Consider the following 6,000-nt stretch of genomic DNA (forward strand, 5'->3'; position numbering starts at 1 on the left):
AGGACCTGGGACCCAGAGTTTGCGGGGACGCAACGCCGCAGAAGTTCTGTGCTAAAAATTTATGTCCCAAATCTTAACTTCCAATCTCTTCCTTTCTTGGATTGTACTTTTAGGCTTCGTGGTGACCTCAGTTCAAAGCTCGCAGAATGGAAGCAGGAATAGGGAAACAGCTGCCGAAAATGCTTAACTCTCTCTCCGCGGGGCCCCAGGAGAATTCGGTGAGGGACAGACACCATCGCCATCACCATCACCATCTTCTCTGGGAGCGGATCCGCTGGGGCAGCGGGGCCTCGGGAGCCAGGAAAGCGACGCTGCCATTCCAGGCCGCAGGTTAGCAGGAAAAGCCGCTCAAGAGGAGGCTGGGGGGGCTCAGGGTTCTGCCCCTCTCGGAGCTTCCGCCCACTCGGAGGAGGGAGACCACCTGGGCCGCGCCGGGTGGGGGCCGCGACGCCGCTGCCCGGCCGCACTGCCCAATCTGTTCGCACACCATTGTCACCCCTCGTAAACCCGCCCGGCGGGGGCCGCGACGGCTGCGCAGCCCGAGAACCGCGGGCTGATTGGAAACGACTGTTCCCGTTGCACAATAAGGCAGGGTCGTAAACAAACAAACAGCAAGAGGCCGCCTGCGCCGCAGGAGATCGTGCGAGGGGCTTGGAAACAAAAGTCGGCCACTCCTCCTCCGACAGCGCCCGGGACCCTCCAACCTCCGCCTCCTCCGCTTCTCCCACATCTAATGGTTATGACACCCCCTCTCTCATCCCCAAACCCGGGGACCTCCGCCCCCCTCTCGCCCACCCAGCGCCCCTTGGGCCCACACAGTGCCTGCGAGGCGTCTATTCGAGGTCTCCCGAAGAGGGGAAGGTGACCCAGGTGAGTGGCTCTGAGCCCCCCAGGTCTCTGCGCTGCGCTCCTCAGCGGCGCCGACCGCCCGAGGCTGGCGGAGAGGGGACCGCGCCCCGGGAGCCCGCTAGAGGGCGCGGCCGCCCCGCGCATCTTACCCGGCTCGCTCGCTGGCTCGCCCGCCTGCCGCTCAGCCTCCGGGTCCCCGACAGCGCAGCCGGGACCGCCGCTCGCCCACCTCCGCCGGGGAGGTTCCGCGCTGCCCCGTCCGGCCTCCTGCCCCGCCACACCCCCACGAACACGGCGCGGGCCGCTCCCCCTCCCGCCGCCTCCACGCCCCCGGCGGTTCGGTCCCCTCCGCGGTGGTGGCGACGACCGCCCGTTCCGGGGTTCACGCGCCCCTGCCCGCCGCGGTCCTGGCCTCAGAGCTGCAGCGGCTGCTGCGCCCCAGGCGCGACGCTCGGCGTTTGTATTGTTTTCAGCTGAGACCTGAGAGGGGCCGGGCAGGGTGGAGGGAGAGGGGCCGGGGGGGTTTAGGGTTACAGTCGCGCGCCAGCGCCTCCTATGGGCCCGAAAGCGACACAGCCGCGGGCAGCTGCTAGCGGAGAAGGCCCGGGCGAGCCGAGACGGCGCCCCTTCGGCTTTAAAAACCCCGCATCCCCGGTGCCCCCCGCTTGCCCGACGCTCGCCTCTGCCGTGGCTGCCCAGCGCCCACTAGCGCCTGCCTGCGCCCTTCGCCCCCCTTTCACGGGGAAGCGGAAAACTGCGGCAGGCAGGGAAGGAAGCGCCCCAAGTCCGAGGTCCTCTTTATCCCCTCCAATCTACATTTCCAACTGATCCCTGGCTCACTGTTCAGTTTAAAACAAAAGGAAATGCCGCCGAGCCACTTCAGCGAAAGACAAGCACCGGCAGAGCCCGCGCGGTGGGGAAAAGCAATTTGCCCCGACCCTGCATCCCACGCGGGGGGCGCGCCCTCAAGACCTCCCCCAACTCTAGCCCCGACGGCTGATGCTGCGCGCGGACCCCGCGAGGCTGGACGCGAGGGACGCCGAGAGCCGCACCTTTAGGTCACCGAGCAGGCTTTTAGCTTTTCCCCCAGAATTGCCACTTTTCCATCAGCAACATGTAACCCTGTCGCAGCTCCCCGGAGGCCAGAGGGAGTCCCACCCGCTGGGATCTGCAGGAAGGCGCTGGCCACCACGTCCCCAGAACGCGTCTCGGCGCTGCGCGCCGCCCACGGCCGGTCCCCAGGAGGCACAAAACGGGCCCGCCTCGGCGCCAGACGCGTTTGCAGCTGGAAAGCCCGGCCCGATGCCCCTCCCCCTACACCCCTCCCAGCCCGCGCCCCGGGAGGAAAGTGGACCTGGGGCCAGGAGCCGGGGCTCTGCTTCGGGTCCCTCTTGGTCTGTCTAAAGTCTGGTGCAAGGGCCGAGGGTCAGCTACGGGCTCCCTCCTGGTGCCTCCCCCCACCTCCTCTTTCTGCCTTCCCCTTCGCTCTCGGGACTCCAATCCTGGAGCCCAGCTACACTTGAGTCAAACCAAAAGCAAGACTGTGCAAGCAGGGACTGACCAGGGCATCGTCAAAGCGAGGCTTGTCGGGCCCTCGCTTGTCGGGGAGCGGAGGAAGGGCCCCCTGTGTCGTGAGGATTGTGGAAAGAAGGAAGCCGAGGGTGAAGGAAAAGAGGAAAGGGACGCAAAACAGGGCGGGTCAGACGGGGTTTGGAGGAGTGTGGTGGACGTAAAAACCCGAGCCAGCGCGGCAGCGGATGGGGTGCGCACGCCGGGGACGCCCCTTCCTCCCCTCCAGCCGCCCGGGGGTCTCGCTGGGCTCTGAGTTGTTAGTCTGATGAGCTGCGCGGCTGACTGTCGTGCCCCGTTTGCCCTGGATGGCTCTCTCTGCTCTAAAAGACTGTCTGGTTCTGGTCGGCAGCGACAGAGGCGAAGCGAGTCGGTCCAAAATGTTGAGCAATTCAGCTGCGGAGCCAAAAAGCCATTTCCCACACTGCCCAGCCCCGGGCTTTTCCAGGCAGCTCGGCTGGCGCGGGGCAGTCGGCACCTGGTAAGGGCCATCCACACCACCTCTCCAGCCCAGGTTTGCCTCTCACCCTCGGAGGAGTGAGTGGCAAGTCCTTCCAGGCATTCTTTCTGCACATCCTGAGGTCTTAGCCAGGGCTGGAGCAAAGTGCAGGACCGGCGCTCTGGTTGCGGGAGACACCGACAGCGGACGGACAGACAGCCCAGCAATTCCTTCCCAGCAGAGACGCGAGGCCAGGCCACTGGCAGCTCCGCACACCTGGCCAGGCGGCCGGGGCTCCTGGCCCCCTCGGGCAGCCGCACTCGGGTCGGGCCACACTCCCTCTCGCTTAGAGCTGGCCGCGACCCTTTCCGAACAGAACCGCTGATCCCAGTAGTTTCCGAGCCAAGAGGACGCCGCCCGCTCCCCTGGCGCTGCCGGGAGAAGTTAATCTCACGTGTAAAAGCCGATTTCCATGGGGATAGACGGCGGAGGAAGGAGGGGCGCGAGGAGACGGCTAGGGAGCGGGCAGGGAGGCCGACACAGGGAGTGGAATAGAGAAAGGGGGCACTGGAGAGGATGAAGCAGGCAGGGCGAGCGCAGGCGGCGAGTGCCACGCATCCCCGCGCGGAAAGGGGCACGCGAGGCGGGTCCAGGGCTCGGGTGCCTGGAGGGAGGAAGTGTGGGAGGTTCTCTCCACCTTTCTTTCTCACCTGGGAACCAAGTTTCTCCGTTTCGAATCGTCCTTAACTTCCCCTAGAAGTTCAGCACTTTTCTGGCGACCTTCCTTCCTTCCTTCCTGCGGCCGGGGCTGGGCAGTAGCAGAGCCCCGGGGCTTTGCAGAAATGATTTCACCGAGGAAGGGGGCGCTCCGAGACGGGTGGGGGTGGGGACCACAGCGCACAATGAGGGCCCCTTGGAGCGCAGTTCGAAATTCCTCAAATCCCAGTTGCTGGAATGCGAGGCGACGATGACTTCTTTACTCGAGGCCAAATGTGTTTGTCATTACTCCAGACCGCCTGCCTGCCCGCCCGCCCGCGCCGCCGTCGCCCCCGCGCTGGGGCGCGCAACCCGAGCGCACTGCGGGGCCGGCGCCCGCTCTCCCTCGCACTTCCCCGATCCCACAAACCACTAGGGAGCTCCCCAAGTCCGCGCCGCGTCTGCTTATCTTGCAGCCGCCACGGTTGTGCTGCGTCTGGCCCCAGCTCGCACCCGGCGCAGCGCCGTCCAGTAATTACGCGCCCTCGGCCGGCGCCATGTGCACCCGGCGGGCACCCAAGGTCCAGCCGTCTCCAGCCGAGCCTTTCACGCCTCCTCTCCCCGCAACCCCCTCCGCGCCCCACTCGATGCTCCTCTCTCCCCACCTCCCCCGGTCCTCCAGCCGCGCTCCACACCAGCGGCTGCAGCGCTGTCCCGCCAAACCGCGGGCGAGGAATGAAAATACTCATTAAAAACCTGTCGCCTTCCAGGACCCACTGCCAAGAAGAGGGCAAACACCTCTGCCCCCACTCCCAGCATTACTTGGTGCTGGTCCCAGTATACACGAATACCACCCCCAACCCTAAAAGAAACCTCAAAAATGTAAGCCTGAACAATTTCTTTGGGAGGCCATAGAGTTGTTAGAAAAACACTGCTTTTAAAAATAGGTCTGGAAAATGTGTTTTTTTAAAATCCCTAGACTTTCGAACTCTATGGTTATCTTCCCTCCAAGTGAAGTTTATTCAAAATAAATTACTCTCTAGACACACTGCTAGAATTCAATTCCAATTTTTTTTTTCTCATCGCCCAAAGTTTGAGTGAAGTTACTTCACTTCCAGCCCAGAGGGCCTGATCAGGGACTTGTCTTAGAAGCAAAAATCATTTTTTCTCCTCCCTTACCTTCTCCTTCTCTGTCAATTCGCAATGAAAATCCTACATATGGAGTAAAAAGTGTGTCCACGGCCTCCAGTCCTCTCCTGGAGTCCCCTCCTCTGTTTCTCTCCCTCTAGCTCCAACTGTAATGGGCTCAAAAACCGCTTTTTGTAATTGATTCAATGTTATAGTCCATCCTTCTAAAACTAATCATTTGCTCTAAGTAAATAGCTGTCAGGAAATGAAGCCCCCCCCTCCCTTGGCCTCTTCAAAATAAAAGTTTCCCTCGAACTCTGTGCGCTCTGAATCTCCCAGCCTCCAGATTGCGCCTTCGCTTTTTGCTCTTACGCAATCAGGGGGTCCAGCCCCAACCCCCAGACTTCGACAACAACTGGGGGGCGGGGAGAAGCAGACCAGATGGGGTGGGGGTGGTGGAAGGGGGCGGTGTTGATGCTCTGCCGGGAAAGAGGTTGGGGAAACTACAAGCTGCCCATCATTTCCAGAATGAGTTTGCCTCTTGATATGGAGGATATTTTCCTACGCTGCTATATTGCTATGTATTCTCTTCGAAAGGAAAAAAAAAAAGAACACGTAAAATTGCAGTTAATGCCCAGAGAGAATATAAATGTGGAATTGAAAAGTGTCCCTTCTGTAGAAATTCCTAGCCCAACTAGAAGTGGGGCCTTCGGGAGAGGTCTCCAAGCGGTGGTGTCGTTTTGAACCTGGGTTTTTTTAGGGAAAAGTGCCGTGTAGTTTCTAATCCTTTAATGGGATTAGGCAAACTGTTGAGTCCAATATGAAGATGATGGGGGGTTTTGTTTTGTAAAGGTTTTGAAAGAGGGTAAAACAATTGAGGGTCTGCGTAAGTTTGGGACATCCTCCGACAGAACGACCTTTACTCCCTTGGAACCACTTATCTTGTTGTGCCTTTGTTTTCGGGGTTATCTGGGCGAGGTTGCCCTGGCTTCTGTCACGCACACAAAAAGGCTCAGGCTCGGGCGTTTGGGGAATCGTCTACCACAAGCCTGACACCTCCGCGTTCAGGGGGAGGGTGCACGCTGACCCTCCCCGCGCTCCTTCGCGCTGCGTGGGTCAGACCCTGCCACTGCCCTGGGGTTGAGAGCGGAACCCCAAACCCTGTGTCCCAGGCGCCGGGCCACAGACAGCGCCGGGAGAGAGCGATCCTGCTCACGAAGGAAAGGGGGCGCTGATGCTCCAGGAACGAGACCTGGGCGGAGTGGGGCTTCTGAGCGAGGGCGGGGGAGGGGAGCGCGTTCACCTTCCCCGCCTTCTCC

The 6,000-nt window shown here is 61.4% G+C and overlaps 1 protein-coding gene across 4 annotated transcripts in view; it reads right to left on the minus strand.

The window, feature by feature from the left end:
• The window catches only part of LOC124232931 (platelet-derived growth factor receptor alpha), a 43,685-nt gene extending 38,789 nt beyond the window's left edge, over positions 1-4,896 (minus strand). The window contains exon 1 of one of the 4 annotated variants that reach the window (XM_046649854.1): positions 4,733-4,896. The gene's annotated coding sequence lies outside the window, so the exon portion shown is untranslated. Of the gene's footprint in view, positions 1-998; positions 1,122-1,901; positions 2,029-3,567; positions 3,688-4,732 lie in introns of those variants that run through there. The other 3 variants (XM_046649857.1, XM_046649855.1, XM_046649856.1) reach the window with 3 other exon arrangements.
• Between the last annotated feature and the right edge of the window lie 1,104 nt (positions 4,897-6,000).

Source organism: Equus quagga, unplaced genomic scaffold, assembly GCF_021613505.1.
Source record: "Equus quagga isolate Etosha38 unplaced genomic scaffold, UCLA_HA_Equagga_1.0 146_RagTag, whole genome shotgun sequence".
Lineage (NCBI taxonomy): Eukaryota > Metazoa > Chordata > Mammalia > Perissodactyla > Equidae > Equus > Equus quagga.